The sequence below is a fragment of the Phyllobates terribilis genome, unplaced genomic scaffold (assembly GCF_046119375.1).
Source record: "Phyllobates terribilis strain yellow unplaced genomic scaffold, ASM4611937v1 Scaffold_5__5_contigs__length_657084704, whole genome shotgun sequence".
NCBI lineage: Eukaryota > Metazoa > Chordata > Amphibia > Anura > Dendrobatidae > Phyllobates > Phyllobates terribilis.
The window spans coordinates 96,223,233-96,231,960 of NW_027362765.1; positions in this window are offsets into that span (position 1 = coordinate 96,223,233).

Here is an 8,728-nt window from a genome sequence, read left to right on the forward strand (position 1 = left end):
AACCCCAATATTCCAATCTCCTTATCGAGACTAGTTTTGATACCCCAATAATAACCTTATGAACTGCAGAGAAAAGGGAAAGGACCACCCATGAAAAACATAGGCCTGCTGGCAGTGCCGTAAGTTGAAGCTTGTGGGCCCCAATGCAAAATCCCCAACAGGGCCCCCAACTATTACAGGTATTTATTGGTATTCATCTTTTCATATGGGCCTAAAGTCCTCCGCCCCCCCCCCCCCCAATACTCCAGGATTCAGGTGCAATTGCAATCCTTGCACCTATTATAGTTCCACCCCTGCATGCTGGGTCCTCTGATCTGGCTGGTGAGGGGGTGGAGTTACAAACATGTCCCCTAACCTCTGAAAGGGAATTATTAGACAATGCCTTTAAAGTTATAAGTCAGAATACAAAATGTATCTTGAGAGATCTATTATAGCAAAGAAGTTCCCACCGCATGATTTCTATGGGCCCCTTGGACCCAAACTAAGTTGTCTGTATCCCTTATTGGGAATCTGTCATAAGAATCAATCCTCCTAAGCCATCTGGGCATACTGGTCTTAGAAAGCTGAATACAATGATACCTTGATATTTACAATTCGATGTCTTATTCCAGAGATATCCATTTGTCTTAATATGTAAATGAGCTGTTAAGATCTATGGGCGGGGCATAGAACTCCCTGAAACTCTGCCTCCAGGGCTTATTTTAAATGAAAGGGGGCGTTACCAGTGTGAGACATGTAGATCAGGAGAGAAGACTGTCAGTCATTACATGTCTCACACTGGTAACTCCCTCTTTCTTTTAAAAAAAGTTCTAGAGGCAGATTCTCAGGGAGATCTATTTCCGGTCCATAGATCTTAACAGCTCATTTACATACAAAAAAACGTGGCTTTCTCTGGAATAAGACATCGGATCACAAATATCAAGGTATCATTTTATTAAACTTCCTATGGCCTGCATGCCCATATAGACAGCTTAGGAGGTTTGTTCCTTCTAACAGATTCCCTTTAATAATTACACCCACACTACCACTGTGTGAATATCTCATGGCCTGTGTTAAAGCTTCACCTCCCATACGACATTGGGTCTCCTGGCCTGAATGGCCTTGTAAATTTATATGACACTGTTAGTTCAGGCCAGAAGACTCACAGTCATAACAAGCACAGTAAAATACATCCACCATACGGTCATGTGAAAAAGCCCTTATTCTAATAATGGGTGGCGAGTGTCTATGTAGGGATTCCCCTTCCACAGATCTTAAAATATTAACAGACATGGGCATGGGGAATTAACGTGAGGATCATAAAAAGAAGATGGAATCCCCTGATCCAAGGAGGCATCAAATCTCATGTGCCCATTACTGCTTCAAATAATAAAATGATTTTGGGAAAAGAAACGTCTTGGAAAATCTTTCCTCTGGCTGGGAGACAACAAACTGCAGCAGAAGCCTCCCACCAATATTTTATTAAAGAAGTTGTGCACTACTTTATTCCCCCCAATGTATCCCCCCGGAGCCCCTAAGACTTATTGTAAATACCTTCTGATGCTGATAATGCCTGTGAGCAGTGCTATCGGTGGCCGCTCACCGGCATCACATGACCCCGCGCTGACGTCACGACAAGTGAGTCGTGACTCAGCGCTGGGGTCGCCGCGGTGGCTGCTGGGTTGTGGGTGGGGTTACCCCCCCCCCCCCACGTCACACCCAGCATCCACCGCGCGCTCTGCATTTCCCCATTCATTGGGAAAGCGCACGGTGGATGCCAGGTGTGAAGCGGGGGGGGGGGGGGTAACCCCACCCACAGCCTGGCATGCACCGTGGAACCAGGAAGATCGTGACCTCCGGCTGCTGCCAGCACTTGTCGTGACGTCAGCGGATGTCAGAGCCGGCTGCAGCCGGGGGTCATGTGATGCCTGTGAGCGGCCAGTGATAGCGCCACTCACATGCAGTATCTGCAATGTAAGGTAATTACAAGAAGTCTTAGGGGCCCCAGGGAGATACATGGGGGGGATATAAAGTAGTGGACAACCCCTTTAAGTAAGCTAAGCTCTACCTCTAGCTAAGCCCCCATGTCCTTCTGGTCACTAGAGAAGGTTTGAGGGTACCAGATGGTCTGCACTGGGGCTTTCTATGGTTTTAATCTAATTCACATCTAGGCATAGTACCCCTTTAAATGCATGAAATTAGACACTGCAAGGCAGTACAGCCCTGCATCAAAGGACACATTTCCAGTAAAATCCATAATACCCCCCCCTCCCATAATAATAAGGCAGGCTGGTAGCATATGTCAATAGGAATATTAATAAGGCTCCTAGCATTTGTGTTTCTTCTCAAGGGCCGTCCTGCCCATCGTAAAGTTGTCATATCTACAGTATAATTACTCAGACTCTTTTATACACACAGGTTTATTTCCGTCCTGGTAATAATATGATTCTTTTCTCCAGGTGTATCCTCTGCATATTAAATCCTGAACCATATAAGCTTATGCATCAGCTCTCTATAGTTTTTAGAAAAAAAAGTGACGCTCCACCCCTGGCCTCCGTAACAGCAAATATCAAATCTAATGTCTCTGTAATGTATTTTTAATTTATTTTTTTTTAGACTTATTTTTTGCATGTATTTTCTTTGTGTTATGTAGAAATAATCAGATCGTATGTGGAAACCATCAACAAGATGCTGTTGTAATTCTTATCATGTGTTTGTGAAAGTAATGACCGTGAATATGGTCACACAGAAATCCAGCAAGAATGGATTTCTGCTGTCAGGGTCGTAATGCAACCGCATTCAATAACATGTGGATTCACGACATTGCGATATTAGGTCGCCAGGTAGTCCTTGCATTTCAGCTGTCATATTTTTTTGGTTCCAAGCAGCTGTAAGAGGCTTTGTTTTTTTTTCTTTATGTACGGTAGGTACATGTTTTAATACATTTACATTATTGTTTCATTTGTGATATTTATTTTGCCAAAAATGCTAAATAAAAAGCAAAACTGCTAAATAAAATGCAAAAAAAGAAGCAATGCATTTTCATTATTATTGATATTATTATTTTATTTATATTTTTTGTAAGCCATACACTGACCATCATAAGCAATGCTATAAATTTATTCTACAGGTTGTTATGGTCGTGCTGATACCAAATATGCATATATTAACTAATATTTTGAAATATTTTTCAATCACAATATTTATATCATAAGATCAGTTAACAGCATCTAGCCAGCTTGTTGATGGTTTCCAGATAATATATTTTTTAGCCCACATTAGAGAAAGTAAAGAATTTGTCAGGGCTTAAAAAACATTTACAAAAAGAAAGGAAATGAGATAAATAAATAGTAAAAAAAAGACATATACTCACCCATTCTAACCCCATGGCTCAAGTAGTAGTGACCTCAGTGGTCAAGTGATAAAAGAATGGGAAGTCACCCCTTTATTTTTGCTAGAGACCACCCAAGTGGCTTGTACCAGAACCACGGGGTTAGAGAGGGTAAGTATATATCATTTTATTTATTTTTTTTCATCCATCCTTGCCATTTTTTTAAAGTCAGACTGTCCCTTTATGGTGACAATGGCCCCGATTCATAATTTTCTTTCTTTTCTTTTTCATCTTGTGCTATTCTTTGTCGTTTTTTGAGCCAAATTATTCAAAATGGTACACACAGTTCATGAATTTTGCACAAATTCAAAGAAGTTTTTTTTTCCCTGTCTTTAGCTATTTTTTTTGCCATTATTGCATTTGCGTCTGTTCTTTGTCTAGGTTTTTGGTATTTCTCACCTGATTTTCATTATTCTTGTATTTTGGGCCTTTTTTTAAAGCCTATTTCATATGTGTTCACCTGTTTTTTTTTTTTTCTTATGTTCGCCATTATGGACAGGGTTTGGGGGTTTCCGGATGTTTTCGCCTGATTCATCAATTTGTGACTTTTTAATCAGTAGCATAATTTGGCGCTAATGTACTTAAGTCCCCCCACTGGAGTGATTTTAAGTCCGCCAGTTTTTTGGGCACAATTTTTGTGTCGCAAAAATAGTTAAAAGGCAGACAAAAAAAAAACATTTTTGACACTGCAAAGGAATTTTGCAGAATTTGGTGCAAAAAAAACGGCAATGAATGCCACAAGACAAAAAAAAGAAAAGTGGCTTTAAAAAAAAAATTAAAATGATGACGTGGCCCCAATGTGTCTGGAATTCTTAGCTGTCACATGGTGGACACTAATGGCACTGTGACGAACTCCATCGACTATAATGGAGGACCGTCAAGTTTCTGCCATGGTAGCCAAACTTTTTTTTTAATTTTTTTATGGAATGGAATCTGTGATTGAGGCCCCAAAGAGCAGGAATATAAGGATATGCTACAAAGGCCTCTCAAGTCTACTCACCACTGTGAACGCACACTGCCAGTCCCCGTGACTCGCACCTTAGCATATAAATAGATCTGCGTGTGTGGCATGACTTCCAGGGTACGCCCTGATAGGCTGGCAGGCTTGTGGCACACCTTGTGGATTCAGATGCACACTGCAGACACCTGTCGTAACCTGCACCAAGCAGGATGTACAGGCCATGGAGAGTATCCAAAATAAACCGCACTCATTAACGTCCCGTCGAGTCATTACCAGCTGCGCAACAATTCCCTAATGTGTTATCAGCAGGGAGCATTTGTATTGTGCAGCCAAAAAAAAGGAAAAAAAGCCGGCTCAGAATGCAATTCCACAACATACGCTAAGAGCGTCACTTCATTTAGTGAAATAATGGTCATTACATCTTCAATTCCAGAGCGTTTTATTTTAGTTTTTTAAAGGCATACATGGACCATAATAAACGATGATATAAATTTACTATACAGGTTGTTACAGTCTTGCTAATACCAAACATGTGTATATTGATTAAAGTTTTGAAATATTTTACAATCACAATATTTATTTAAGATCAGTTAACAGCATTTAGCCTGCTTGTTGATGGTTTCCAGGTAGTAACATATTTTTAGCCCACATTACTGAAAGTAAAGAAGTTGTCTTGACTTAAAAAAAAACATTTACAGAAAGAAAGGATGGGTGAAAACAGTTAAAAAAAAAGATGTCTACTCACTAGTGTCCAGTTTCCTTCCAAGGACAGCTGGCCAACGGAGCAGATCAGGAGGGGCCTCCGAGCTTTAAGGAAACCCACTTCATGACATAACTACTAAATGACTCTATGGCCACAGATTCCTTAGCACAATGAGAAAATCTGCAACTTTCTGATCTACCTTGCGTTTCTATTATTTATCATTTTTATGATTTCTGCTTGTTGTCAGTGAAAGGAAACATTCCTGATCACCCTGACTAAACAAACAACAGAGGATGAATAACTGTGAAACAACTCTGGAGTCTGGGAAAGCTGAGTGGAGTGCCCCTTAAACAATATATATGGCCTAACAATGGCTCAGCTGGCAGATATCGCTCTTGACTCCCCCATACACAGCACTCACTCTGCACAGTGCTTCTGTATTCTCTATGAGAGAGTTGCTGCCAGACTCTTCTTGCGGTGGCTTAGCTCGCTGAGAATAAAAGGATCAGCAATCTGAAATCTGACATACCAGATCCTTATCTCCCCCCTCCCACCCCGACATCATCTGTCGGGGACCGTAGGGAGACCCCGTACACAATAAACAGTCAGCTGAGGCCGCCCATAACATTAGTGAAGGGGGCCTTTTAAAACCCCAGTAGTATCTTTAAGATGGTAAGTAGTAACCACATAAGTTGCCGCCACCCAGCCTTTCCAAAAAACATCAGGGGAGGGTACTCTACCATACCTCCCAACTTTTATAAACAGTGCTGATGGCAATTATGTTTTTTTATGCTGTGCCATACCCCTTCACACCTAATGCTATTGTGTACACACACAAAAATAGTGCCATCAAGTGAAGCCCCTTAATGTTCCCACACATTACGATACCCCTTTCATGATACCACTGTGTCCTCACGGTCTGTATGATGCCTCCACATTATGGTGCACCTACTCCCTACTCAAAATAGTCCACTATTCACCCAGCCCCGTTCCCATAATGAGCCGCTTCGCCCCCTGTGCTGCCTGTAACTCGGCTCAGCAGGGGCGACCTAGTGATGTCATTGTGCCTGCTGTGCAAAGACTCAGACATACAGGCTGAATGGTGGAGCAGGGAGCTGAGGGCTCTGTGCTCCACCATTGTATTCAACTGTATATGTGTACTAAAGATGCAGATATCATTATTATCATGACGTACTCTGATCTCTTGGACAACAGTTGGGAATGTCCCGCTAGATCAGACACAATTGGGAGGTGTGCTCTTCCATATTGGTTGGCTATATAAAGCACTGTTCCCCAACCCGTGGCTCTCTAGCCACAGAAAAGCTACAACTCCCAGGGTGCCAAGAGAGCTGCCGCTGTATGGGGCATGCTGGGAGTTATAGTTCTGGAGAGACGCGCAGTATGTTAATGTCCGCGGGTGATCTGCAGGAGCACGGAGACGCATAGTGGGCATGGGATTTCTTGAAATCCCATCCACTATGCTGTAACATCTGGCTGTTGCGTCCAATCTGCAGCAATTACTGATCGTGTGCACATACCTTCAGACTGTGCTATTCTTAGTGCAGGACGCGATAAAGGAACTCAAGAACAGCCTAGATATAATACCCCACCCAATCTGGCCTTGCGCTAGGACTAACAACGCCTGGCTGATTTATTAATCTTCATAAGACATGAATTTGGCTTAATGTACTCCAATTTATGATTTGCGCCACATTTATTATACATTTTAGACGTGTTTTTTTCAGCATGTCTCAAAAAGTGGTGCGACCTATCTGGAAGTAGATGGAGAAAGGGCATGGCCTAAATAGCTATGCCTAGCAGGGGGCAGAGACGCCGTTACCCTCACCTCTCGGCTCCGTGCTCGGCGTCCTCCTCCCGCGCTGCTGGCAGCGCGCGCTGCTTCCCAGGCACTGTGCTTAGGGCGCGCGCGCGTGCGCTCCCTCTCTCTTAAAGTCCTAAGGAGTCCCCGGCCAATTGCCGGAGGATCTCCCATATATAAGGCACCTCCTCCAAAATGGAGGTGCCCGAGCAAAGTTGTTTGCACTGTGTCTTCCTGTGCTTCAGCCCTCAGGTCCCGCTGCTAGCCTAACTTCTCGTCCTGCCTGCCAGCCTGTTATCCGCCAGTTACCTGCCTGTTACCTTCCTTGGCTATCTGTCCGCTCACCTGGGAGCGTCCACTAGTTACCTGCCTGTTACCTGCCTTGTCTGTCAGACCGCTCACCTGGGAGCGTCCACCAGTTACCTGCCTGTCACCTGCCTCGTCTGTCAGACCGCTCACCTGGGAGCGTCTACCAGTTACCTGCCTGTTACCTGCTGTCTCCGTCAGCCCGCTCACCAGGGAGCGCCCGCCAGTTACCTGTCAGTTATCCGCCTCGTCTGTCTGCCCGCTCTCCTGGGAGCACCTGCTTGCTTTCTGCCAGCCTGCCTGGAGATCCTGCCGTCACTTACCATGACCACCTGCCTGCTTACCCAGAGACTGTCCCCGTCACTTGCCGTGACCACCTGCCTGCTTACCCAGAGACTGTCCCCGTCACCTGCTGTGGCTACCTGCTTGCCTTCCCTGGGAGTCACCCGCTTCCTTACAAGGACTTCCCCTTTGTATTGCAGCTCAGAGTTTCCACCTCCCGGTCCCGTTACAGTTTGCTCGGGCCATGGAACCCGGTGGCACCCAAGCTCCCTCACTCTCGGATCTATGCCATGAACTATCCCGTCAGAGGTCCCAACAGGAGTCCATCCTGAGTCACCTGCGTAGTGTTAACTCCCGCCTGGACACACTGACTGCCTCATCGGGAGCTGCTTCCACTCGCACAACTACTACCCCGGCAGCGTCGCTGCCCATCAATACCATGGCATCCCTTCCCGGTCCCCGCCTTTCCGCCCCGCCTCGTTTTGGTGGAGACCCCGGCCTGGCACGGGGCTTCATTAACCAGTGCACCCTGCACTTCGAACTTTTGGCACACCAGTTCACCACCGACCGGGCCAAGGTGGCCTTCATCATGCCCCATCTCACTGGGGAGGCACTGGCCTGGCTAAATCCTCTATGGGAGAGAGGAGACCCCCTGGTGTCCAACTTGCCAGCCTTTCTCATGGCTTTCCGGAAAGTCTTCGACGAACCAGGACGAAAGACCTCTTCTGCCTCCTCTCTGCTACGCCTCCGCCAAGGGAGTCTCACCGTGGGCCAATATGCCATACGGTTCCGTACCCTTGCTTCCGAGCTTGCCTGGGATAACGAGGCCCTGGTGTCCGTCTTCTGGGAGGGCCTATCCGGCCGTATTAAAGATGAACTTGCCGGTCGGGACATTCCAACCACCCTGGATGACTTGGTGACACTTGCCACCCGGATTGACATCCGGTTCCAGGAGCATACCAAAGAGGTCACCCGTGAGAGGAAGTTTCCCCGCCTTGCTCCTACTTTCCAGAGACCCGGGCGCACTCGCCAGAGCCCATGCAGGTCGACCAGACCACGATGGTTAAAACCCGTCAAGAGTCACGCCGTGCCGAGGGGAGTTGTTTCTACTGTGGCAGTAAGGAGCACCAGATCCGTTCCTGCCCGGAGAGGCCGGGAAACGCCTGGGTCTAGGATCGCTCAGAGAGGTCGTCCTAGACAAGAGTACCCTCTCCATCTCTGATGCTGTCGGTCTCTATCATCTGCGGGGAGAACCATTACTTTGAACTAGCTCAACTTGATTCTGGA